Source organism: Labrus mixtus, chromosome 5 (assembly GCF_963584025.1).
Source record: "Labrus mixtus chromosome 5, fLabMix1.1, whole genome shotgun sequence".
Classification (NCBI taxonomy): Eukaryota; Metazoa; Chordata; class Actinopteri; order Labriformes; family Labridae; genus Labrus; species Labrus mixtus.
In genome coordinates this window covers 2983491-3010873 of record NC_083616.1, presented here as the reverse complement: position 1 = coordinate 3010873, position 27383 = coordinate 2983491, and the positions used below count along the sequence as shown (strand labels likewise).

The following is a 27383-nucleotide window of genomic DNA, read 5'->3' as shown; positions in this document are numbered from 1 at the left end:
CATCTTTTGGCGTCACATCGTCATGAGTATCAGGACCCTCAAAAGATACGTAAAGAAACTGGAGCTTTTCTGAAGAAAGAACCACACTGACCCGGAGGACAATGTCTTTGAAGTTCCCCTTTCATCATTTTCAATAATCTTCTGAAACAACATTCTTCTCATACAACAGTCAAACTTAAATCGAAATCTGAATTCAATATCGTAAATAACCGACGTACGGCTTTAATCTCAAACTTTGAGAATTATTTTTCTTTAAGGCGGCCCTACTACTTCATCGTAGTCTAATTAAGATTTAGTCGAACATATTTCAGCCTCAGCCCTGACAGTATCAAATGAAGCGGTATATGGAGCTGATTATGAATATTTGGTTCCAACACAACATTTTCTCATACTACTAATACACTGCCATGAGCAAACAGAAGCAGGAAGAAGAGAACTTGTAATACCTGCCCCTTTAATATGAAAGTATGATTAAAAGCGATGGTATAGCTTCATGATAATCTCAGGATTCATTGGTTGGCTCCAACAATTGCAAGATGTCTTTGTTTTTTTACTGCTCTGTTGTGGGATGAAATGAGTGAAGCACAAATGAAAACTTTAATAATGTAAAATCACAGGAGAGACTAATCGATTGGCCGGTCTCTCTGCCTCATCCCGTCCCTGAAATCTGATTGGTCGTTAGGTTTTTCTTCCTACAAACTGATCCCCTACCTCGTACATAATCCACTCTGAGGCAGGTCAGGTGTGTTCAGCAGCAGTATAATATCTCATTGTTTGTCTGCACCATCTGCTGTCCCCAGATCCTCTTTGATTGTAACCTTTCACATGCTAGCTGCTCCGCTAACACAGCTTTAAGAGTGAGCGACAGATTGAATCAAAGAGCCCAGAGAGGAGGGATGGAGGGGTATGTGAGGTACTCAGCTGGAGGTCCTGTTCTCTCTCTGTCAGTATCTTGTGGTGGTCTCGCCCCCTCTGACCAGACAGGACATGATCCTCCACACCTCATGCTGCTGTCCTCATGTAGCATTCACAGCCTTTATTCTGATCCTGCTCTGTTGTTGACTGATCTTCATGTGCATGTTGTGTATTTTTATATTACTAGAAGGCTTCTCCAGGATATTTCCTCCTCAGAGTAGAGGTGGAGGGATAGTCTGTGGGTCTTCACTGTGGGTCAACTGTGTGGAGGGTTTTCACTTCAGGACGTCAGTTTGTTAAACGTACAGTGAAATCTTCCATGAGCCAAAAGGAAAAATAATACCTCTCTCTTTTCAGTGTCATACAACGGAGGATTAGGGCCACGTTAAATTATTCGAGATTAAACTCGTTAATTTACGAGAATAAAGTCGTAAATTAACGAGTTTGAGACCAGCCTGTGCATAATGATGAAAGTAGAACTCTTTTCAGGGTCCTGATATTTTAAAGACAATGTGAAGATGATGATGTGCCAAAAGCATGTGTAGTTTCATATCTGCATAAGTAAAGCCCCAACACAACTATTTGTGTCTGTTATCTGTCTGCCTTGTTAAAGTGTCTCATGTGCAGAGACAGTTTGTGTCCTGTTCATCATTTTACAGATAAACAAGTTCTTACAAGTTGAAGTGAAAACTTCTCTTGAACTGTTTTTTACCGACTACACAAGGAAGTAGACTATTTCATTATTAGTGAAATCTTTACTAAAGTGTAACAAGATGCTCCATGTTTGTCATTTGAGAACAGGCTGCTGCTGCTCTTCTGATATAGACTAAATAAAGACTTTATTCTGTTATTCTTTAAGACTTCTACTTTCATCATTTTCACGCAGGCTGGTCTTTACGACTTTAATCTCGTAAATTTACGACTTTAATCTCGAAATTATTATTATTATTATTTTTTTTAACATGGCCCTAATCATCCGTCGTAGTGTCGTGACGTTGATTTGAGATAAAGTGGGGAAAAAAGTGTCCAAATGTTGTAGAAATTTTATGTCACACACTCAAGGGTAAAAATGCATTTCCAGGCTCACTCATTTGCAGACATGACCAGACTTTAACCTCCAGACTTTGGGTGTAGTATCACTTTAGAATGAGGTGTTACAGCAACAGTAGCAAATTCTTAAATTCATTTCTTATGCCCTGTGTCTACCTAGCATTTTTTCCGGGCTGAAAAGCTCTTGTTGTGTGCTCGGTAGTACTTGGCTGAAGCGTTTGTTCCCGCGTTTGGGAGCGTTTGGGAAGAAAAGTGCAGCACGTCCCTCCTGTCGCTATGACAACAGTCTGTTGACAGCTGCTGCTGTATGACAGACATTTCTCTGTTACTTTTTGCTGTAGGCCATCGATGGGACTCCGGAGCCCTGCAGTAACACATGGGTGACGTCACTCAGGCTTATCCATTCATACTTACATTCTATGAAAAGAACTCTCTTTTCATGCATCAAGTTAACACTTTGCATCACTTTAAATATTAGTATGTTTAGGACGTTTATGCCTTCCTGAGGTGTCGAGGGACTAATCGGACAAAATGACAATCCAATGATGTCAAGCCTCTTCGTGTCCATCAGCCTTAGATAGGTTAGGGAGTATCGGCATTGTCACTACCTGGATCTCGCCTTAACATAGCCTGGGTCTGTCGCAGGTGGCAATGCTGTCTTGGTTGCGATGATGACTAAGGGCCATATATTACATAACCAAGGGTAGGTTGTGTAATGTATCAGTAGGGCATAGGGGGCATCATTGGGATGAGGGGTGTCTCCACTGAGCGCTTATCCTTTCATTACAACACATGTACCTTGTGTTTATTTCAAATTATCATTTTTCAACACTTTACTTTTTACAAAAAGTTTAAAATAAAAGAAACCTGCTGATATTCAAGGTTATGTAAGACCGACTAAAAGAGATCCCAGGTTGTGGGACCTTTGAAGTCTCGCTGTTTTGAGCTGAATTACTCAGAAGTCTGAACTGTCTTCTGTCTCTGTTGTTTTTCAGGTGTGGCATCACAGACGTGATAAATGACAACCTGTCCTGATATTTGTATGGGTCTTTCTCCTCATCCAAAGGTGAGTCCATCATCTTTTCAAACAGGTGGATTATTGTTACAAGCGGATTTATATACCAGTGGCCAAACTAACAACTATGCTACTATGCAAGCCTTGTAAAATTATGGAATATGTCACAGAGTTGTCATTTAAATATGTGTGTAAAGGAAGGTTTTTATTGTAATGAGTGATTTATTAAAGGAGCAATATGTAACTCTGAAACTCTGGTACTGCAGTCCTAATTCAAAACATTGTAGAGAGCTGTCTCCCCCCGCCCCCACTCCTCTCTAGAGTCGATGCTCACACAGGTCACCATGTGGTGGATACTGAAGCTTCAGTGTTTATCCAGCTCTGCATCTGTCTGTAAATCTTTCTGTGTTCTAACCTCTCTCCATTTTTCAAAAGCATCTCCAATATTGATCCTAGTTTGAGCACGTTTCTGCTCGTGGAGCTTATCAGAAACATGCAGAGGCTTTTTAGGTCGAGTACAATCACTTCTATCTGAACCACTTCTCTTGCTGCTTCCATCACTGCAACACCTGTTGGTTTGACCTGATAACTGCTCTCATATCTGGCAAACCGAGGGGCGTCCAAAACGGCTGTGTGTGTGTGTGTGGGGGGGGGGGTGTGTCTTAAAAGCGCCTATCTTCTCTGGTCCAAACAAATCCAGAGCATTCAGGAGCAGAATCTAAAGTTAGAAGGAGGACATACTGGCTGCTGCATTGTTGTCGGAGAAGCCAGCACATAGCATGTTTCCTTAATGTCTGATCAGATAGTAAGATCACTTTATCATTTCAGTCACTACACATCTTACTGATTGGACCTTTAAACAATTCTTAGCTAAGTGCTACAACATTTTGAAGTTAAGATCAAAATTTGCATGATTGAAATTAAAGTTGACCATATTTAAATCATGTATTTAAAGTTTTTATTTAAATTATAAAAGGTGCTAAATTAATAAAAACACTCTCTTATCAGCACTTATATTGTGTAAAAGTGCTCTGTTAGAATTTGTGCTGAGCAAAGAGCAAATAGATGAGAAAACAGCATAAACTGGTTTTATGAGGCCCGATGTGAATGTGTTTGCTCTTTGTGCTGCTAAGTCCCCGTTTAGATCTGTAAAATAAATTTAACTGTGATCCTGAGTAATTGCTGGGTGTGCAAAACGTTTTATTCTAAGAGTTTCTTTGGCTGCTTAAAGTCTCGCTGTGTCCTGACGTAAAGTTTCAAACAATCCAGGGCTCGATGTCGGTTACCCGGGAGCTGTGAACCGACGTTGTGGAAGCCATGTTTCAAGAATGAAACAAAACAAAACAGGAAAAAAGAAGGCAAACCAGCCAGCCCCTTTCTTTGCTGCCTTTTGACATGAGGACTCTCTTTAGTCGCTGATTTATGAGAACCCAGAGTCACTACTGTGTCGCTCCTTTTCTGCTGCTGAGGTGAATCTTGTTTCTGGCAGCTGAAATGGATCCCAACTCCAGGTCAGGTTTTTTGTTTCTGTCCTGGTCTTGTACTTCTCTTTCTTCAGAGGGGGACTGAGCTACTGCGCTGGCTGTTCTTGAGGGAGCAGTACATCACCAGAGCTGCATCTGTGCCGCTCAAGCAGGAGTTACAACCCGGCCTGAGATGAGATATCAGCCCTTAGACTCGACATGAGGGGAAGATTTAAAGATATGCAGAAAAAAGAAATTGAAGAAAACGGTGAGGACAGCCAGGATTTGACATGCAGTTATTGAAAGTACTGGCAAGGGAGATTAATTCACCTCCACCGTCTCCTTTAAGGCTATTTCTCCTCCAACTTTTCTGCTTTTTCCCCCCAGAGAGGCTGCAGCTGAGGGGAATGAACCACTGAGTTATCCCTCACTGCCATCCCTGCCTGATGGCTCACAGAATCAGAAATACTTTTTTAATCCCAGAGGGTAATTTGGTAACAGCTAAAAGCACAAATACTGTTTGTTTGCTTTTAAAGCCCAAATCCTTCCTTAATGATTCATCAAGGTGGGAAGAATCGGCCATCTGTGGGCCCGCCGTTTACAGCAGATTAGCTTAAAGGGAGGTCAAATCACGGACACGGGCTCAGTCTCTCTTTAAGCGCCTCGCTTCAGTCAGGGTCGGTGATGTTCGAGAACTTTCTGCAGTTAAGTCTCTGCTAAGTACTAAACCAAAGCATGTTTTTCCCTTTTCTGGAGACACTTTGAGACTCTTTTCTGATATAATATTACAAAGAGAAATGTTGCCAGCAAAGTAAGGTTGAGATTGCAGAGCATACATATTTGAATAAAGCCACTTTCACACGTTCTCCTGAGAATCTTTAAAGAACCTGCTCTCCATCTTCCTTTTTTTTTCTGCCTCATATTCTCTTGATTCCTGCGTCTGCACTCGGCTGCACTTCTTCTTTTATCATTTCAGATCAACCTCTGACCTCTTGTCCTTGCCGTTAGAAGTACAAACACACAGCCGCTGTTTGCATGTAAGTGTTGTACTTGATGTACGCTCACAGTTGAATGAAAGGGTCATCATTCAGCTGGCCTTCACTTCAACATAACGCACACATCAGCCTTCGCTACTCTTGCGCAACATTTATAGGTTTTGGTTTCGTAACATCTGCAGAGTAAATGCTCGTCAGAGAAGGTTAAGTGCGTCAACATAAGGACATAGCAGATATTCATCGACCTCTCAGATCGGGCTAGCTTTATCCCTGAATCCTTGGCCCTTCAAAATGGCATCGCTTTAATTAACTCTCTGGAGCTTCACTGAAAAAAAAGGCAATTTTAATAGAGAGGGAACGCATATTAATCTGCTGGCAAGGGACCAATTATAGTTGACTGTCACTGTGCGAGCCTGTGAACTAACATGACCTCTAAAATCCTTAAACTCAGTGATTAAACTCTCGTGTTCTCTGGCTTTTTGTGGCTGAACTTTCAAACACGGGAAACCAACTTGTTAAAAGTTGTTGTTTAAAAATATGTCAGGCACATCCGTTGTTTTTTTTGTTGGAAACTACACACACTTAGAAATAGTTTATTGCAATATAATAACACTGAATATTTTCTCTGAGCATGAGACGTTTCTTTTTTAAACCCTTTCAGCTATTCATTGATGAGAATATTTATGCAAAGACCTCCTTTTCATTGTTTAAGAGACAATCAGCAACTTGAGAAGTGACCATGTGTTCAGATCAAACATGAAGTGAAAGGCGCCCCTCCAGATATGTCAGCAAAGTAAACGCTGTCACTTCATTATATCCCAAAGAGGAGCGTCAGTTCATCTGTTTGTGGTGAGTTTCATTTGAGCTGTAAATAGTAAGTCACACCGAGGCTTCACTCGGGGTCTTAATTTGGCCGTATGATTTTTACTGACACTAACAAGTTTGCTGAATTAAACACACAGTATGTAAATTCTGCCACCAGGGGGCTCTCAATCAAAACAATAACTAAAGATGACGTTGAGGCTGGTGGGGAATCATGGGAGTGATTCTCTCTGTTACTCCCCACCCCCATCCAAGATGAAAACGAACCCCGAGTTGACAGTAGTCATGACAACCGGACGAAACCGACCTGATGAAGAGAATATGTTTATGTATATTACAGACGATGTATCCGAGTATAATTTACATGACGTTTTTTTTTTATCACAGCAGCACAAACAGCAACAGAACAGCAGCTTTCAGTAGCAACTCACGCTTCCTTATGCAGCTGTCTTTGACCTAACATCCGGTGTTTCCATGGCAACGATAACATTTCTGTCTGTCATGGCGGCTCTGTAATGGTGGCAGCCACAACAAGACATGTTCCGTTACAACTATAAAATGAAGGATTTGTTGGATTCAGGTTTGTTGATGAAGTTGATAGTTTTGATCTAGAATGCACTCTCACACTGCTCCAGGACTAACCGGGCCTGAGCACGGTTACCTCTTGTTCATAACATCATAATACAAAACATGCATGGCTTACCTTGCTCGAGTCTGCGTCTGCACATTGGAGAACAACACAGAGAGCATGAATGCAACTTTATTTATTGCCTAGTGTGAGTGTGCCCTTGTAGTTGCACTTGTATGCAAATATTTGTTGATAGAGATATTATATGTGTTCTTCGGGTCAAAGCTGTGTGCAAAAAAAAAAAATATTTAGAGGGCAAAGCAACAGGTGCTCAAGCCCATTTTTGTCTGTGTGCACATGCCTCCTTTGCTATCTCCACGATTATGTGTCCATTTTTGGTTCATTTTAAGTCTAATAGCACACTACAACTCAGCCATCGAGCTGAGGCGCTGAATTAATGTATTGATCTTTTACAGTGTGCATGGTCTGGGCCACCTGTTCCACTTATAAGTATGTTTTCTGTTCCCTTAAAAATAATTCCATGTTACTCTATCAGTCATTATTTTTAAGGTGTTACATCGTCCATTCAAGCGAGACATGGCTGAGTCAATAAACAGCAGCAGGCCTCACATCCATCCTTCCTTCAGTAAACACAACGCAGTGATTCTGAGTCTCTGCTGGCTCAGTTCAGCTGCATCCAGTTAATGCTAAGCAGGAAAAGTTTCACACAAGATAACCAGCCAGTCACTGATGAGTTAGACTTTTAGTTCCCACTCCTGTCCCCCCGGCTATTTCTGGATAAAAGTGCCCATCAAAAAGCATATATTACAGACTGTCTCAGCTCTGCTCTGCTCTGCGACTGAATGGAAATGAAAACAGTTCCCGAAAAGTTTTTGAAGTAACTTTTCCCAATCGTGGTGTTGAATGTGCAGAGGAGGACTTTTAATAAGGCATCGTTATAACCAGGAGTCACACAGACCATCTCCAAGGGCCCGACAGACCAAAAGCCATGAACTCCCAGCTTTTCCCACTAATGCTTTATTCTCCCTCTCTCTCTCTGCACTTCTTTCTGACACCTCCCGAGGAGCAGCAGCAATGTTTTATTTGCAGGAAGGATGAGCCACCGCTGGCGCGCATCCCAGAGATCTGCGTGTCCTGTTTTTGAAATAATTAAGATAGAAGAGAATGTATCAAAGTTAATCACACATTTCCATCGTGCAGAAAACACACTCGTTATGTTTTATTTTGGTCCCCCTTCCTGCCTTTAATCCATTACATTTGAACATGATAAATAAGCACCGTCCTGCCAGAGGATTGTTACCCTGAGAGACATTAAGACCACGTCGAACTTTGAAATGATTTCTTGTCATTTTGTCCTTCAGCTGCAGGAAGCGTTCAAATATTGCTTATTACTCATTTTGATTCATCCAAAGTCAGTAAAGCCCGGTGCTGATGTTTGTCATTAATGCTACGAGGGTATGTTAATGTGCCGGAGAAACCGACCTTAATAAGTTAAAGTACACCGAGTGAGAAGGGCTTTTTTACATTTTTTATGACGGGATGTGTTAGCAGCCACCGAGGAATTTGCAATCTTTTAAGGAAATTACAGGTTGTGACGACAACACCTTCAAGTGCTCGCCGTCTGCATTTACTACAGTAATGAGTCTTAACTGTGCTCGTAATAACGTGCCATTTCAAAACTTTAATCAGCAGCAAAGCACTTAAGAGTGAAAAAAGAGGTTTTCAGCCTCCTCAGAAGATTACATGTTGGACTATAGCAGAGGGGAGGTGGAGGTGTGGCTGATGTAAAGCGGATATGAATGTGGTCGGGTTCAGTTATAACCTGTGTGCATGCTGCAGTCCACCCCTCACTATAAGTATGTATTCCTTTTTACTGTGGCTGTAATGCTCTCAGGCTGATTGTAGCATTTCAGTCTTTGTATGTTTACAGCTTGTTAGGACCAGTGAATAAGGACCCAAATACAGAACACAGAAACAGTGGAGTTGACTTGTAAAGAGGTTTATTGCAGAGGAGGGGAAGATGGAGATGGGTTGATGATTCCAGAGGGTTTCAGAGTGAAGGGGATGATGGCTGACCAGAGCAGGGTATAGAGCTGTGAGCGTGTCTGATGGAGTGGAATTAAATCCAGAAGGCAGGTTTTTTTCACTCAGTGTTTCTCCTGCCAATATGAAAACGCAACAGGATATAATCAGGAGAATTCACCTGGAGCGAGTGGAAAAGAGCGGTGACATTTTAATCCTGGGACTGGTGCGATGCATAGAGTGTATGCACGCGACCGCTATGAACTCATTGCTGCGGGAAAAATACTAAGGGTCTGACAGCAGAAACTCAGGGTGAAGTCAGAGCGAAAAATGTGTTTGCATACAGCCTCCGGGAAATTTTAGGAGTTATTCAGGAGTTTTCTGAAACTGTGTAAGCACTATATGATATATAGAGTCATTAATGCAGAATATTTGCATTATGATAAATGATCCTTCTGTTAATCTTGGATCCATTCAAGATTGATGTTTTTTAAATCAAAGAAACAGATATTTTAATACTTCACAAAAAGCTCATACACACTGCCAAATACTCCCTCTATGGCGTGCACATGATGGTTATTATGGTATTAATAATAAGCTGCTACCACACACTGTGTCAAAGATTGCTGTTTATGTACACTGTGTGCATACGATGGCGGGGTGTTTGGAGTCTGTATTTGGATGCGTGGCGGTGATGCAGCAGAGGGGGGCAGCGGTGGAGAACCGGCGAGCGTGACTAATACGGGGGATCTCCTGGGTGGCGTGTATACGGCCGGCTGTCCTTCACACCTCACGGCCTTCCCGATGGGGACCACGCACTGATGGAGGGAGGGGAAGACGGTATGATTTAGAGGTGGAGTTGAGACTGAAAGGTGTTTTATCACAACATGTAGTATAGAGCAAGTATAAAGATCATTATGCAACCAGTCTCTACACTTTCTATCTTTTGTGTCTTCTCATAGTCAAGAGAAAGAATAAAAGAGACCAACAGACGGATAGAAAAACAGAACAAAATATACACACATAAGGACTCATAAGGTCTCAGATGAGTGCAGTGTAGCAGTAGTTATGGTAATCTTATGACAAATACTTGGTAATAGTATGTGCAATCTGTGTGCAACAATATACAAGTTATACATTTTAAATCATTAATATTATCTAAGATATAGTCAGATATATTATATGATGGTAATTAAAGGATAGGATATCAAATAATACACAGTGTTTACACTTGGTCTACATATTCAAGTGTTGAGGCATTTGATTAAAATAATTAATCCAGTTCAGTGTCGGTGGGTCTGACGTGGGCGGCTGTGGCTCAGTTGGTAGAGTCGGTCACCTCAAACAGCGAAAAAAGCAGCACACACGACTATGAATAAAGTTCCAGGTGCATGACAGCAACAAGACTTAAACAGAGACACAATCCAGATACTAAATGTCCTTCAAAGTAACTTTTATCTGGGCAAGAGCAGCGAACAAAACAATAATAGACGCGTTTCAGCACTTGGCCTTCATCAGCGTCCGTCGCCTCCCAACCAGAAGCTTGAAGGTTCAATCCCCAGCTCCTGCAGCAACATGTCTGATGTGTCCTTGGGCAAGACACTTAACCCCAAGTTTCTCCTGCTGCTTCACCAGCGCCGTATAAAGGTGTATGAATGGATCAGTTACCTCTGATGGTCACTTTACTCAGCAGCCTCTACCATCAGTGTGAATGTGTAGGTGTGACCTGAGGTGTAAAAGCACTTTGAGTAGTCAGAAGACTAGAAAATGGCTACAGAAGCTCAAGTCAATTTACTCATACATGCTCATAGCGCTTTACTTACTCTTCATGAGAAAACTAATGCCCATTAAAATACATCACTACAGTGTTTATAACTCTGTCACAGCCCAGTCTTAGTGGACGAAGAGGGAGTCCAGACAGCTTTAAACTTATTTAAACAATACTCAATGTAACGAAGAGGTACTTCGTTACTAGTCAGGCACAGGTTTAAAGGCTGTGGGCACTCTTTGCACTTTAGCTTAAACCCTGCACTTTAAAACATATATTTGCACTGTAAGAAGCAGACACAAGTTAGCTTTGTTTCATATGAATTGTTTATTGATTGTTCAAGTGTTTGTGTGTAAGCGTGTGTCCTCCAGGTGCTGCAGCGGCTGCTCCGCATCTGATTGGACAGCGGCCTGTAAAACAGAGATGACGTCACCCGCGGATGACGTCACCCGTGTCGTTCGGTTAAGTAGTTGTCAGGTGTTTCTGTGCAATACACGTGTATTTATAACAATTTAAGTGTTGGTTAAGCGCTCACTTACCTGTGCCTCTTGTGTTCTCTCTCCAGGGTGTTCGGGCAAACGCGTCCCCGGCGTCCGAACACCTATTCAAAGGTTCTGGGAGAGACTACAGGAGCTGATAGTGTAGGGGGTTAGTATATGTCGGAGTTGGGTGTTTAGTTTGGTGTTAAGATTATATTGTCTTATTGTAAATTAAATACTTATTTTAGGTATTGGGCAAATAGTTTTATAATATATTTTAAAAAATATTTATAAAAAGGTGGGATGTTGTTTTACCAGTTAATAAAATGCAAACATCCATGTGGAGGAAAAAGTGGTTTGCTCCAATTAGTGGAAAGATTTAGAAAAAAGGCTGTTTGATGCTTTATGTGGGGTTGCTACTTGTGGGAGCTGCACTCCACAGCAAATCATGTGTTTCTGATGCTGTTGTGCAAAATAACTTATAGTAGTTGATTTGCACCATACTTCGCCTCTGCCTTCATCACTAATATCCAGCCGCTCAGTGGTCATTCCTCACACTCATACAAAAAAACTTAAGAAAAGAATCTGCAGTCTGTAAATCTGCGGTGATGCCAATGAATGTGTGTGACATAACAAAACCAAATGTGCAGCACAGAGATATGAGAAACCAACGGGAATACCCAGGACCAGCATGCCTTCAGGAGCTGGCTCCGCCCCTCTCTACCGGCTGGCAGCCTCGATGGGGAGGGAGAGAAAGACAGCAGGAGGAGCACTGACACAGTGCAGGGGTCGGAGTCGAACCCGTGGCTAACTGTGAGTACAGCATCTGCACATAGATCACGCTCTACAGGAAGTCTCAAAGTCAACTTATTAGAAGAAGTAAACATCGACTGTGTGTACTGGAGAATCAAACCCTGATCTAATGGATGAAAGTCGAAAGTTAAAGTGACTCATCCATCGCCCCTGACCTCTGACCTTAGGCAAACCTTGGTGCTCTATTCTAAACCCCCCTGACCTCTTCACCACTGAAACCAATAAGCTAAGAGCACAGCTTCAAGAAAAGAAGACAGCGCAGGGACGTCTGTGTCCTGATTAATGTGTCGGGTCACCGAGCAAGCTGCTGCAATCAACAATTTCAGGGGTGAGGAAGGGAGGGAGATGAAGACACACTTTTACTGGAGCGTTAATTGGTCCCCCCCCCCCCCCCCCTCATAATAACTCAACGATCAGGATGTCCTCCCGTCTCGCGCCTCTGAGACGAGGAAGGAGGAGGAGTGTTTGCTGAAATCTCTCCTCTTCCTTTCCTTCCTCTCTCCCACACATCTCTCAGTCTCATCATAACAAATACAAAAAAAAAACAGAATTCTGACAGACTGCGAGGTGGTTCAGAGAGAGACTCACGGCCCATGTTTTATTAAGACTAGAGCGGAAAAAGGTTTTGAAGTTATGCTAATGAGAAGCCTTTTGGTGCTACAAATCTAATCGCCATTTAGATCATTTCTCTCTCTCCCCGTGTCTCCTCTTCCCTCCTCCCCCTCCTCCTCGCTTCTTTTTTATGCGTCTTCTCTCCGTTCCACAAGAGTCACACGTTCAAGGACGCAGCGTTGGCGTGCAGCCGTGCATTTGATGTTTAGGGGAGGTGACGGTGGATTAGATAGACGCTACAGAAAGATCAACACAGACCTCTGACCGGAGGCTTCTCCTCCCACGTGCAACCTATAATAAAGAGCTCATTTGATGTGTATTCTTCCTCCCTTTGCATAAATACAATTCTCTATGGAGCAGATATTAAATGTAGGGATCAGTTCGGATGTGTTTGCATATGTAGCACACACTTTACTTTGCACTTTGCGCCCATTGCAGAATCAAAGCATCTTATTATATGCACATATAGTAGAGGCTCTTTATGAACAATTAAACAAACATGTGCAACCATAAGATTTTCATCTGGACTTAAACGTATTCAAACGGTGACTCACTTTACACCTCTCCGAGGTAGATCCCGTTCCTGCGACTGAATTATTCACATGCATGGAGTCTGATGAAGAACATTTTTTTAAATTCAGTATGGAGTGTCAGGCGTTTTTGCATCGTATACATTTAATGAGAAAGATTGATGTTGCAGGATGATGCCTTATGTTCAAAGAACGAATCCGTTTAAAAGCAAACAGGAAGCCAGATCACAATGTCAGGATCTGTGAAGTACTCCATGTTTCTTTTTTTAATTAAAACCCTGGAGGCTGGATTTGAATGAACTGCACACATCAGGGTAGAGCTGTACTACACACACAGAGAGAGAGAGAGAGAGAGAGAGAGAGAGAGAGATAGAGATAGATATGTCATATTAATCCAATCTGCAGGTCAGCGAGGTGAATCACACACCCAGCTGTTAGGAGATTTTTTTTAAATGCTTTGAAAAAAGGATTAAAAGTGTTTACCAGAGCTGCAGGTGCATTCACAGATCAGAAGATGTTTGCAATGTGGAGGTAAACTCAGAGGGGATGATTCACTACAGGGCTGCACGGCTTTCTCTCGTACTGTGCAAATGTGTCAAAAACACAGCGTAGGGTTGAACGCTCCCCTTACTGCTTTGCAGAGCAAACTGCGTCTCTGGTCCACGTATTGAAATGAGACATTATTCAGTCATTTGGGCAAATTAAAAAAACTGACAAAAGAAGTCTCAATGCAGGAAGGGTCTAATTCACACACAGTTAGAGTGAAAACATGATCGTCTGCTGAGAGTTAGTGGTAGCTGCGCCGCAGTATTTATAAGAGACACGTTAAGTTTCCAGCGATCAGGAAAACAATTCCATCTCTGTATGACCTCAAAATAGTTACAACATGTTTCTTGTTTTTTTGGCTAGCTTCTTTGAATGGGTGTGTATGTGACTTCCTGTACTTCTGCAGCCAGCCTCTAGTGGACACTCGACGTAATGCAGCATTTTGATCTTCAGCAATCGGCTTCATTTGCCGCTTGGTCCCACCTGTTAACATGGAGGAGGCGGAGCTTATGACTCGTGCAGTCAGTCAGCATGGGGAGCTCAGTATATTTTGGTGTTCACTTTTGGGGAACATTTGTGCCCTCCATCTTTTAATTCAGTTTCTGGTCTATATAAGTTAAATATAATGCTAACCAGCAAGCAGACAGTTAGCTTAGCAACAGGAAATGGTTTGAAATAGTTGAAAAACCTGAACAACATAATGTCTATCTGTACCTGTATCAGGACTCCAAATAAAAATAGTAATAGTAAATAACTGAACAATCACAGCATGGGGTGCTGGGATGCTGATTGTACTATCTTTGGACAAAGCAGGCTAACTGTTTACCTTCAGTGCCCAGTGCTATGCTAAGCTATCTGGGAAAACTGTGGCTTTATATATATTTCATTTCTATCACCAGGCTGTCATTAGAAAGCCAAAAACATGTTTGTATGTGCATGATATTTGCAGTTGGACAGCATCAGTTCAGGTTCCTCTACAGGGAAAATAAGGAACATTATAAAAGCTGCATTTAAACATACAGGTGTGTGTGTATGTGTATTTGTGCGATGCCAAATTGGCCGCTCTTTTCCGCCTCTCACAGCTGTAATTGTAGAGAACAGAGTGGTACATGAGCTCTAATTTCATCAGATCATGTCAACACTGCAGTGACCTGCATGCATGTCCTCTGTTATCTCAGGTGGAAACAACTGAACGATGCAAATGAAAAGCTCTCTATGTATGAGGAACACATATGAGTTAGAAAGGACTCCCACGATGACAAGATTTGTGTCACTGTGTGAATATCACTATCTGCAGTTTGGCCTCACCAAACTCAATTTCAGTATTTATATGCAGTGTATTAATGTATCAACAGTTTTACATTTAAACTCAAATTAGAGCAAACGTAGAGCAAACATCACTCAGATCCCACAGTTCATTTAGTGGAATAGAGACGTTTTCTTGTTCATACGTCTTAGTGAGTAAAATGTGAATGTTTTCTCTGACATTTTCACTCAACAGGTATATTTGGAAGCTGCAAATCTGTAAATCTGTAAATCTGCAGCCTGTGAGTTTAAAAAGATGTAAATAATGTTTTCTAAATGAACATAAGGTAGGCAGAATGTAAACCCATGTATTCTTGACTATATTCATGCATTGTGTAATTACAACGTTTAGGAACGTTTATATGAATACAGAGTTAAAGTATGACCAGTTTATTCCTTTTCCCTGATTCATTATTTATTCTATTTTCTCTCTACTTGATGACTCGATACTTAGAGGAGGATCAAACATTACACTGTGACTTTTTCCAGACAGGAGCTGATTCAGTTTGATCCCTGAAGGGTGACAGTTTCCTCCCTCCACTGGTTCCCAGTATGAGCCCACAGCGAGACCTCCGGGATCCAAAGAGACCACACATTGAGGTGGAGGAGGGAGGTGAAGGTGTGCAGAGCAGAGTCCCAGCCTCTCAGTCATTGATCCCTGTCGTCACAGCTAAAGACTCACACTCCACACCAAGTGGTTTTTTGGTCTTTTCCTCATCGCTGTTGATAACTGTGAAGAAACGTGTTAAAGATAGTGACACAAATGATGGCCCTGGGTCGTGACGGGGGACAGTCTGCATCTAATTCTGTCCAAAACTTTGGACTGAATTCTGAAAATGCTGCCACTTCACATGTCTGCCAAAAACAAAATCACAGTGATCAAGACTGTAGTCTGAGATGGAAACTGGAGGATCCTCTTTTGAACCAGGTTAAACATGAAACATGACCGCAGTGAGCCAGGTTGACCTGAGGACTGTTTACCTTTTTTTTAATTGTATGTACAATTGTAGGCTTTTATGCACCACTTTAAATTAATGATTTAGTATTGTGTCCTCTTTTGTGTCTTTAAATCTATGTTAGGGTTCATCAGGTACCTTTTTATACAGTGATGCATTCATTTAAAAACATGTACACTTCAAACATAATCCAAAATGTGATTATTCTGTGACACATGTTCAAAGCAAGTTTTACTAAAATAAGAGTTTTATTCACGGAGGGGGCGGGACATCGTTGATTGACGGACAGACAGTCACCATGGTTACTGACTCTCACCTGCCTGCTGCACACTGAACGAGAGGAGAAAAAGCTGCTGACTGACATCACTTCAAGCAGCATGCATAGATACTAATGCATGGAAATAAATGTTTGTAGTGACTGTTCAAAAACATTTTTTTAACAACCGAGGTCCAGACCTCGTTGATATTATCGCCTCCCTCCGTTTCGTTTTCGTTTCCGTTATCACAACAGGTGAGCTTCGAGTAGAGAGGCTTGTTAATAGGCTAACTTTAAAAACTGAGAGAGAGCAAAAAACACAGACAGCATCAGTTTAAATACAAAACAAATTCCTATCAACTGTTGTTGAAATGGCTTTAATAAACTTGACTCTCAGCAGACTGTTAACGTCTCTCGGGCTCGTTAAGGGTTCGTTATGTCGCTGCCCGAAGAACAAACCTTAACTTTGCAAACTCTTCAGATAACTTTTTATTGCATCCTGTCGGTTTGCAAATATCTCAAACAGTTGCATATAACCGGGATGGAGTTCTTTTTACGGTCTAACTCTTAAGTTTCGTTTTTTGGGCGATGCATCCCGCTCCGCTGTGGAGCAGAAAGGGAGGGGGAGACATGTCTGTGTAGGAGCATAAACTGCAGCATGATAAATGAACATGTGAGCTCCGTTCTATGATCTCCCTATTTTGGCAGATTTTTAACACGTTTAAATCCTTCACAATCTAAGATCGTTATATCGCACACCACTAGTTTGCTGCTTCTTACTGTGAGAATCACCTGCAGCCTCATTTAGAAGCACCTCCATTAAAGAAACACAAGCTGGTGGAGCCCTCCAAGAAGCTCCAGGAGAACGTCTGCTCTCGTCATGATGAGGTGATGAAGATGTTCTGTTGTACTGATCAGCAGTCTATCTGTTATCTCTGCTCTGTGGATGAACATAAAGGCCATGACACAGTCTCAGCTGCAGCAGAGAGGACCGAGAAGCAGAGAGAGCTGGAGGTGAGTCGACAAAACATCCAGCAGAGAATCCAGGACAGAGAGAAAGATGTGAAGCTGCTTCAACAGGAGGTGGAGGATATCAATGGCTCTGCTGATAAAGCAGTGGAGGGCAGTGAGAAGATCTTCACAGAGATGATCTGTCTCATGGAGAAAAGACGCTCTGATGTGAAGCAGCAGGTCAGATCCCAGCAGCAAACTGAAGTGAGTCGAGTCAGAGAGCTTCAGGAGAAGCTGGAGCAGGAGATCACTGAGCTGAAGAGGAGAGACGCTGAACTGGAGAAGCTCTCACACACACAGGACCACAACCAGTTTCTACACGACTACCCCTCACTGTCATCACTCTGTGAATCTACACACTCATCCAGCATCAATATCCCTCCTCTGAGGTTCTTTGAGGATGTGACAGCAGCTGTGTCAGAAGTCAGAGATAAACTACAGAACGTCCTGAGAGAGAAATGGACAAACATCTCACAGAGAGTGACTGAAGTGGATGTTTTACTGTCACAACCAGAGAACATGACCAGAGCTGACTTCTTACAATATTGTGACATATATGTCATATATGTGACATCACACTGGATCCAAATACAGCACACACACAACTGTTATTATCTGATGGGAACAGAGTAAATGAGTAAACATCAGTCTTATTCTAGTCACCCAGACAGATTCACTTATTATTTTCAGGTCCTGAGTAAAGAGAGTCTAACTGGACGTTGTTACTGGGAGGTGGAGTGGGGAGGAAGAGGAGTTTGTGTAGCAGTCGCATACAAGAATATCAGCAGAGCAGGGAGCTCAAATGAATCTTGGTTTGGACACATCAAAGTGAGGACTCCTGTCTCAGGTCCTCTGTCCTCCAGAGTAGGAGTGTACCTGGATCACAGAGCAAGTATTCTGTCCTTCTACAGCATCTCTGAAACCATGACTCTCCTCCACAGAGTCCAGACCACATTCACTCAGCCTCTACATGCTGGACTCATGTTTGTTTATGATGGAGACTCTGCTGAGTTTTGTAAACTGAAATAGACAGAAGTCATTAACGAGACAGATGGTTAACTTGATGTGTTTTAAATCTTCAACTTGATTTTTATTCATGCTCGTTGCTGAGATCTGATTGTCGTCCACTGTCAATCAAACTTCATGTGCGGTACTTTGACCTCTTCTCGTCTGTTCTGTAAATGTTTGAGTGTCTTTAAGTGACACTCCTTCCTGTGTCTGTTTAGCCGTGGACTCTTTCACTGCTCAGGATGACTTTTGTTCACCTGAACTGACATTTCTCTGCGTGGAAATATCAACTTCTCTCCGCTCTCCATGTTTGATTATTTGTATTCATATGTTTATATGCTGTTGTTTCTGTTCTGATTCATGAGTCTGAAGAGACGGTGAGCACAAAGGGACAAAATGAGTAAAATCTAGTTCCTTCTGACAGCCTTCATTTTTACAACAAAGTGACTCAATAGAAATGAAGCATCAAAAAGAGAAAAGCCTCAAGTGTCACCTTTGATTAGCATTTTAGTAAAGAGGTTGAGAAAGTGTTGAGTGTCTTTGAGTTAAACGAACATCTTAAGGTAAAAAACTATTCGGGTATCAACTTACTAGCAAGCTAATGTGGTCATGACGAGAAATCTGAGCGGTCTGGAACAATATAAGAAACAGTGGTTGCAGTCTGGTGGGATCACGACACATTTGCTTTTTTACATCATGTTCTTTTTTTTGCCTGTTCAGGGAGCATGTTTTGAAAGAGTCAGAATTTAGCTTCACTGTATATTCCTGTGAAATTTACTTTAATACAACGTTTTTTCTCTTGATAGTATGACGGATGAAAACATGTATCTTCCTTTGAAGGATGAGAGTTTAATTTAATTATAATAACAAAAAATATAAGGAGTCAAACCTAGGTTTTCTAAAGGGACCACAATATAAGTAATTTAGTTTTGAAAATTATATTGATCAGGATGTACATTTTTATAAAGATATTAAATCTAACGCTGTATCATATGTTGGAGATTATTCGTTCTTTTTACCCAATTTGTATGAATATGAATTTATTGTTGTTCTTTTTTTCTTCTTCTTCTATACTACTGAATGTATTATAATGGGTTACATTTAATTCTATGATGCCAAAGAACATATGGCAAAGGGACTGCCGATGTCGGCCAATTCGGGAAAATTTACATCTGTCTGAATGTTGATTAATGTACACTGTCCCTTTTCAAAAAAATAAAAAAATTCAAACGCTGAGTAGTACTCTGAAAATCAGTTTAATACACTTAATCTTAGGGATGTAAAGATTAATCATGATGCAGTTAAAAATCGATTACAAGGAGTAGGACTGGGTTTAAAAAATCGATTTTCTGATTTACATCGATTCTCATATTAATGATCTGATATTGATTCTTAAAATCCAAAAATCGATCTTTTAATAGGCTATTCCCTTTCCCCCCATCCATTGAAATCAGTTTGTCTTTCGTATTTCTGTGCTGTAGCTCTGCTTCAGGCTGTAGTGGTTTCTCATTGGCCCTTACATGTCAACTGATCGCATTTCCGGCCTCTGATTGGTCGACAGACCAACACAAGAGTTAAACAACATGGCTGCTTCTGTGTTCGCTGAACTGAAGTTACACTATATTTTATACATACATTAAACATTGTTGATTACATTAATTATTATGAGGATATGATAAGGACATAGCCCTCCTTTGGTTAGTAAGCGCGTTTGATATAGCTGCAGCTACTACATAGACACACCAACATGCAATGCTGCTGCACACACACACACACACACACACACACACACACACGTACCCCCTGCAGTACTCCCATGTACCCCTAGGGGTACGCGTACCCCCATTTGAGAAACACTGTGTTAGAGCTTAAAGGGCCAGTTGATTTGTATCTGCGTCTCTTCTAAGAGAAGATGACAAAGAGCAGTCAGAGGAGCAGGAAGAGACTTCTACTTTTCTCTCTTTTTTTCTGAATGAGTGAAGCAAAGTTTGGCCAGGGTTGACCGCTCCCTCTGCCCCCCCACGCCCCCCACCCTCATTGTCCTCCCTTTATTCTCTCGTTAAACTCCGCTGACAGCATCACTGCTCACATGGATCTCTGGCTCTGCTGCCTCTGCCCCTAAAGACGAGGAGAAGTCACTGAATGACCGTGGAGTGAAAAAGAGGAGGAAAACAAAGTTCAGAAGTATCACTGTTACTTCCCCTCTTCTCCTGGGATACAGAGGCACGATCGATAGTTTTTCATTAACCTGTCTTCCTCCCTGTAAACCGGCAGCTATGGCCTCGGGAGCGTCGGGGGATGATCTCTCTCGCTCTCTCTCTTTTACACTCATACGTTTCTCTGACACACGACAACACTTTCTCTCTCTCCAGAAGTTAAATTCACTTTAAAGATGTAATATGCATTTAAAAAATGGACTTCACCTATTTTGTTTTTGTGTTTTTTTGAGTACCTACATTACCTCTTAAGTTGTAACTGGACGCGGCGGCTGCTATGACCGAGGCGCAATGTAAGTAACGTCATATTTATCGTTACCATGGAAACACAGGATGTTGTGTCAAAGACTGCTACATAAGGATTTTGGAGCTCCAGCCCAGGTTTGAGTCCTGCCTGTAACTCCTTTCCCGCATGTCATTTCCGACATTCACTCCTCAGCTTCCTGATGATCCACTAAAACAAAAAGGCCAAAAAAACATTTTTATATATGAAAAAACTTTGAGGCTTTTCTAGTATAACACATTAACCCAATGGTTTCGAATATTTTTCTCAAAATATGTTCATATTTCACATCACTTCATGTCGATTTCTGTGCCAAGATGCAACACAAAATGTGTAAAAAAAAAAAAAAAAAAAAGGCCATGACGGGCGAGCTCATTTCAATGCTGAATGTGACAGGAAGTCTCCACACATTATTTATCAGATTGCCGCAGCTCTACTTGTTGTTTCAGGTGCTGTGCAGGTATCAAACCACTGATAAGAGACGGGGAGATTAACATTTGACTCTACAAACACTCTCTTGTGTGCCCAAATGGACGACTAACAGTGGATATATAACTGCTGGAAGAAGTTTATAGTTTAGGATTTATGATTATGGATTATAGAGTCGCCTTAGAGACACTGAAGGAAGAGCTCTGATCATGTTCCTCATGAAGATTTTTGTGAATTTGCTGAAGGATCGAGTACTTTCGAGAACATTTTGCTGACATTGAAATATTGATTCTATTCTAAAAGAAGTAACACAACCAAACCAATAAAATAAGATTGAACATTGCATCCTTTGTATGGCGCTCAGTGTGTTCCTCCTGTAAAACATTTGTCCTCCTCCCATTGACAGATAAAAGTTATATCCTACAGACACTTTGGGATGCATCATCAGTTATGTTTCCTGGGTTCATTGGGTGTTTCGGGGGTCGCTACATCATACAACCTCGCCAAGGCGACACAGCCGGGGTTGATCAAGACCCTGACCTGCGTCCCAGCATCTTCTATTTGTTGAAGAAGCAACATAACCAAACTGATAAAATAGGATTGAACATTGCGTCTTTTGTATGGCGCTCAGTGTGTTTCTTCCTCATGTAAAACATTTGTCCTCCTCTCGTTGACAGACCTACACTCTCTGCCACGCCGTCTCTAAACACAAAGTAGCCAGTGTTTGGGACTGACCTCGCTTCCCTGCACAGTGCCTGCCTCCCCGCTGTAACAGATTCATCTAGCCTTTCCTGTGTGGCCTTTCCAAACACAAGGTGATAGTGTGCAGCTTCATATTCTCTGTTAATGTTGTTTGCTTCACTCGAGGCGCTCTGAGGATCGGAGCTAACAGCACGCGTTGGAAACATCTGTCATAACCTGAGCGTGTTTCTGTTCGAGAACACCTGCTGCAGATGTTCCAGCTGGCAGAGTCAACAAGTGCTGCGGTGATTGAAGTGCAGCAGATTGGCTTTTAAACTGGTTTGCATGACCAACAATGCTTTCCCCGTTGTCGGCCTTGAAGGCATTTTTTCTCACTGGTATCCGAACATATTTGGAGGGCTCAACAAAAAGGATGAATTCTCTGTCCTGTTACATAAAGTGGGAACAATGATTCTAACAATGATGAAAAGACAAAAGCAAGAGTAAAAACTGGCGAAATAATGAGTTCAAATTATCCAAGATGGAGGGGCTGATTCAGGCGAGGTGATTATCACAGCCGATGAAGGCTGAAATTGAGCAAATGATTAGGAGTGGATGAATTATTAATGCTTATGAGCATCTGAAATACATGTGAGTTGTGCTGCTTTGCAAAACACAAGAGCTGGAAAAAAACATCTCAAGTCAGTCAAATGAGGGAAGTCATCATGACGACTCATCAAGCATTTTAAATCAACCCAAAACTTTGACCGTTTGGGCCAACTGACGAGATTCCTCCAGAAGAGAAAAGAACCTCAGAACGAGGATGGTGACCTGCCAAAGTGGCTGGTAGAGCAGGCAGATTTAGTGGCTACATCCACAATTCATCAGCGTTTGGCGAGTGGAAAATTCGCTGCCCTGAGGGGGAGATGAGGGCGGGATGAGTGCCATGGCAACGTCTGGATCCAGATGGCCCAGGATGGTAGGGGATGGATGGGAGCAGCCTATGCTCCATAAGCCACTCAAAGGCTCAAGTATAAACAAAGACGACTATATGAATGTTAGTCTGCCTCTTTAGCTGATGAACTCCTGACATTTAATCGGTCATTTCAGGGCATTCCGGTGCAGATATATTCAGGATCTTGCCTTTCACAGATCTACCTCACAGAGGGAGATTTAATACTCTTGTTTGGTCCAGGTGAGGGGGGCATGTGTGTAGAGCATGCAGCTGGAGGAGGACTGTTCAATACTGTTGACTGTTTCTGGGTTAACATCACTACAGTAAGCATGAGGACTAATCTGGAATACAAAGGTTGTCGTAGAAGACCTAAGGGCCTGAGTCTACACCGCCGACACTTTTCGGCGCTGTGGCGGCACCCACAAACTCAAAGTCAGAGCCCTTCTTGTTGCTATTGTTATAAAAGTTGTCTCTCTACACATCTATTTCCCTTTGAAACAACCTTTAAGTCGCTTTAAAATCACTCTGCATACTTCAGAATTTATTTTAAAAATGTAAAAAAAATGGGGCTCTGGTGCTGCAGTGGTTAGTGCGCGCATGTATGGAGGCTGTAGTCTTCCAAGCGGGCGGCCCAGGTTCGAATCCAGCCGGTGGCTCCTTTCCTGCATCTCATTCCCTACTCTCTCTCTCTCTCCCTGATTTCCAACTCTATCCACTGTCCTATCTCTCAATTAAAGGCACAAAAAGCCCAAAATTAAATCTTTAGAAAAGAATAAAAAAAACAAATGGACTGTGTCTTAAACCACATATTAACATTCTGTCTACTACATACTCAAACAATGCATACTGCAGCCTGTGGGTGATGACGGACGAGGGTGCACAGAGCCATAATGGAGCAGACACTCTATGCACACTTATATCTGGTGGAATTTGGGGGACATTGTGCAGCATTGATCTGAATGTAGTGACTTTCTGAGACATTTTTACTAATGAAGAAAACAAGTGATCAGCAGAGCACATGGGCTTCTTCTATTTCTCCCACGTTCAATCTAGTCATTGTTTTTCAGACGATTTCGGGGCTGCACGCCTTCCCCTCACATCTCCTGTTCTCTTTTCCGTCTCTGCTGGTCAATTTTTAATGCCTCATGATGACAGACTTGTTTGTGTTTGGCATCATTATGTACTGCTAGTTTTTTTTACGATGCCAGGATCTCCTCTAGCCTCGAGCTGTGATTTATGATCAAACACTACTTCGCTTCATGCACACAGAAAAAATAAAAAAAACAAAAACTTGAAGAATTTTTTTACACTGACTTCAAAAACTGCCCGACATTGACCCACAGGGGTCAGCAGTCAAATTTCTTTTGCATATTTGACATCTAGACAAGAAAAACAAGGACAGGCTGAGGCTAAAGTGACCCCAATTATTATTATCAGAGTGTTTTTCTAATAGTCAGGGCAAAGCATGTTTAGTGATGTGGAGAATTTCACACAAAAGACAGTTCAGAGTACGTAACATAAAACATGAAAGAGCTTTTACGGTGAAATAAAAGCCTGAAGTTAAGAAATGAAAGCATAGAAGAAATGTAGGCCAAAGAGCTACTTCAAGTTTGCAAGAATTTTGATGAACAGAAAAGTTTTTCACATGCATTTAAAAGAAGAAATCCGATTCAGGGCAAGTGTCAAATCAGCTCAGAGGTTGCTCCAATTATATAAAGAAATACAGAGAACAGACGAGGAGATGTGCAAAGACAGAAAACGTCTCACTCACTTCAGTGTCTCTTCAGAATGAGAAGTGAAGCACGAAGAGCAAAGTGATGCATAAAAACTTCATGCTTTTGGTCCCGAGATGTGAAACATCCACTCTGATGAGTTATCATATTTAAACTAAGCAGTCTGACTTTATCTTTTGCCTTGACTGTAAGTTCATCTCTGACCACATCTTATAAGTGGAAGAATATTCCATCACTTCACCTTCATCACCATCATTTATTTAGACTGGAGAGGGTGACAATTGTTAATAAAGTTTCATTTGAAAAAAACAAAGGACAACGGTTGGGGAAAGAGAAGGAAGTGAAACTTGTTGTAGGATACAGAAAAGTTGATACAATTGACGATATATGGATACAAGTTTCAGAAAAGTGCTGCACTGATGAACTGTACAGAAAAGTAAAACAAAAAAAAACGCCGGGTTGCGTCCTGCTGCTGGTCGCCATGACTATCTGAGCAGATAATCGGGTCTGAGCAGCCTTGAGTCGGGAAGGAAGAATCGGAGCTCAAATCGTCGGGAAGGAAGAATCGGAGCTCAAATCGGCCCGATTATCCTGCAGTGTGAGCCAGGCTTTAGTGCATTCACACCTAAGATGGTTTGTCTGTTTGAAATGAACTCTGGTGCGCTTTGTCGGATAGTGCGTTTGGTTTGGGGTGGTGTGAATGCTCACACAAACTCTGGTCCGCTTAAAAACAGGGGCCGCGATTAGCTTCTAAGAGCACCAAAGTTCGGTTTGACGAAGGTGAGAATGCATTACGGAACAAACAAGGGAAGTGAGCCTAAATGCAATGCATTGTGGGTTGAATTTGACCATTTGTAAACGATGTCAATAGGTTTGCTGAGCGAGGCTAACATTAGCATTGCTAACAACATTAGCTTTGCTAACAACACCAGCCTTCAGTCCTCCATGCAGTCCTGTGCTAAGTGTGGTTACACATCGCTCTGCTCGATATACCAGTTTAACCTGACACAACAGACATATAACTTTATCTCCATTTTAGAGATCTAAATACTGACAAACTGCGCCCTGCTACAGGATGCCGTTCTTCACTGTCTTGTTGTTTTCTCTCAGGTCAGAGTGCAGCATGACGGCCGGTTGGCAGCAGCCACTGAGCAGAGCTACATGCTGCATTCAGGTGCTCCTCCGATGGTCACAGTTTCTGAGCGGGGAAGTCGTTCATCCTGACTTCTGTGTGTTCACCTGTTACAGTTTGAAAAGTCTGAACAAGAACAAACATGTTGGATGCTTAGTAGACGGCTTCGCCCGTTCTTCTTGACCACGGTCAACACACAGTCTGTATTAATCCGTGGTGGATAGCAGAGAGAATCAGTCCCATGAATCACTGCCAGCCTCAGGGTCATCTTTTGATATTGTTTTGATTGAGAGCCACCTTGGTGGTGGAATTTGCATACTGTGCGTTTTACGCTCCAGAGAGGAGTTGTGAAACATTTTCAATTTGATCACTTAATCCCAAAAAAACCTTGGTACAGATGTCTTAAAGAAGTATTAGTGATGGTCTTCTACAATCAAACAATGTCTAACTGTTTTTTCAATATCTCAAAGTTGTGTGGACTAAAAGTATAAAGTATGAAAACATTGAGATAGTAGGAAGACTCTGGTTACTTTACAAAGCTGCTCACACCTGAGGCGGTTTCTGCATGTTTACAGTGCTCGTTGGTTTATAATGACTTATGCTCCTGTTTTAAATGTATGATTCAAAGCATTGTGGAGACCCAGGAGTCTCCCGTGTTTAAGACATTTTGACAGTCAGAGGGGCGGAGCAGTCTGACTCAGTGTGACATCTCTGGAGATTTCATGCAGCATGAACTCACCTCACAGCCCCCCCCCCCCCAGAGATGAAGCCTGTTTGAACCTGACTGCACATCAGTATGGGTAATCTAACTAGCTGGAGTCACACTGCTCGGTGCGCCGCTGTGCCCCGGAGGATGCCCCAAAATAAGACGCCTGAGTGAGGAAAACAAGCGAGGGCGTCTGCAGAACTGCAACTTATGAATGCCAGATTCATCATCACTGCGTGACTGAAGGGGAGCTCCAACCTCCAATCTCTTCATAAAACCCTCTGTGATCTTAACGCTAATTAGGACTCCTTTGTTTGTTATCAATTCATATCTGGGATTTCTCACAGTCTGAGAAGTCTGTTCGGATTTCACTGTCAGCGCTCTGATCAAAGTGATTAGAAGGAGTCCTCCTGTCTTAACAAACACGCTCACGCTTCTTTTCCAGCTCACATTTTGGGTCTAATTTATGATTTGTTTGGGTGGAGCTGTGCAGCTGCTGACTCTCCACCAGCTGAGGAGCCTCACAGTTAACTAGCCAGTCTGGCAGCGGGCTTCCTCTCCTACTGGAAGGATGTACATACATCATTTTTAAAATTGGATGGCCATGTCCTTAGTTTGCCTTTATATCTCCAGACACTTCTGTAATAGCCCTTCCCAAAATGCTCTCTTTCTTGTCACTGTGTCGGCCAGCATTGTGCTATCGGGCTCATTAACTCTGCAAAAAACAGTACGATCCCATTTCCCCCGAGTGTGTTGCCTCCCTTGTTTCAGTGAAAAATGAAGTGTATCTATCTCCATTTCCGATATGATTGTGGAAACGTGTTGAGGCGATGAAAGCTGACACCTATTTTAAAATGTGTGTTTGAACTTTATCTTTGTTATCAGACAAATTCAGAGCCCGTGATTGGATTAATCTTTTTCTGTGAGGCTTGAATGACTCGTTATCTCTGCTCTGTTGGACCAGTTTCACTTCCATTTGCACCACAAAGGAGCACCTCTTTACAAATCAATACAGTGCCGCTTAGTGTGTGTGTGTGTGTATGGGTTATGTCCTGATAAACAAGGGGCGTCCTCATAATTCAGGGTTGTGTTA

General features: G+C 42.0%; 1 protein-coding gene and 1 pseudogene across 2 annotated transcripts in view; both read left to right on the top strand.

Moving 5' to 3' along the window:
- arvcfb (ARVCF delta catenin family member b) overlaps window positions 1–27383 on the top strand; it is a 263985-nt gene that overhangs the window by 56036 nt on the left and 180566 nt on the right. For both annotated transcript variants that reach the window (XM_061037314.1, XM_061037313.1), the window contains exon 2: window positions 2961–3031. The gene's annotated coding sequence lies outside the window, so the exon portion shown is untranslated. The remainder of the gene's footprint in view (window positions 1–2960; window positions 3032–27383) is intronic.
- LOC132974971 (tripartite motif-containing protein 16-like) lies at window positions 15477–18566 on the top strand (annotated as a pseudogene).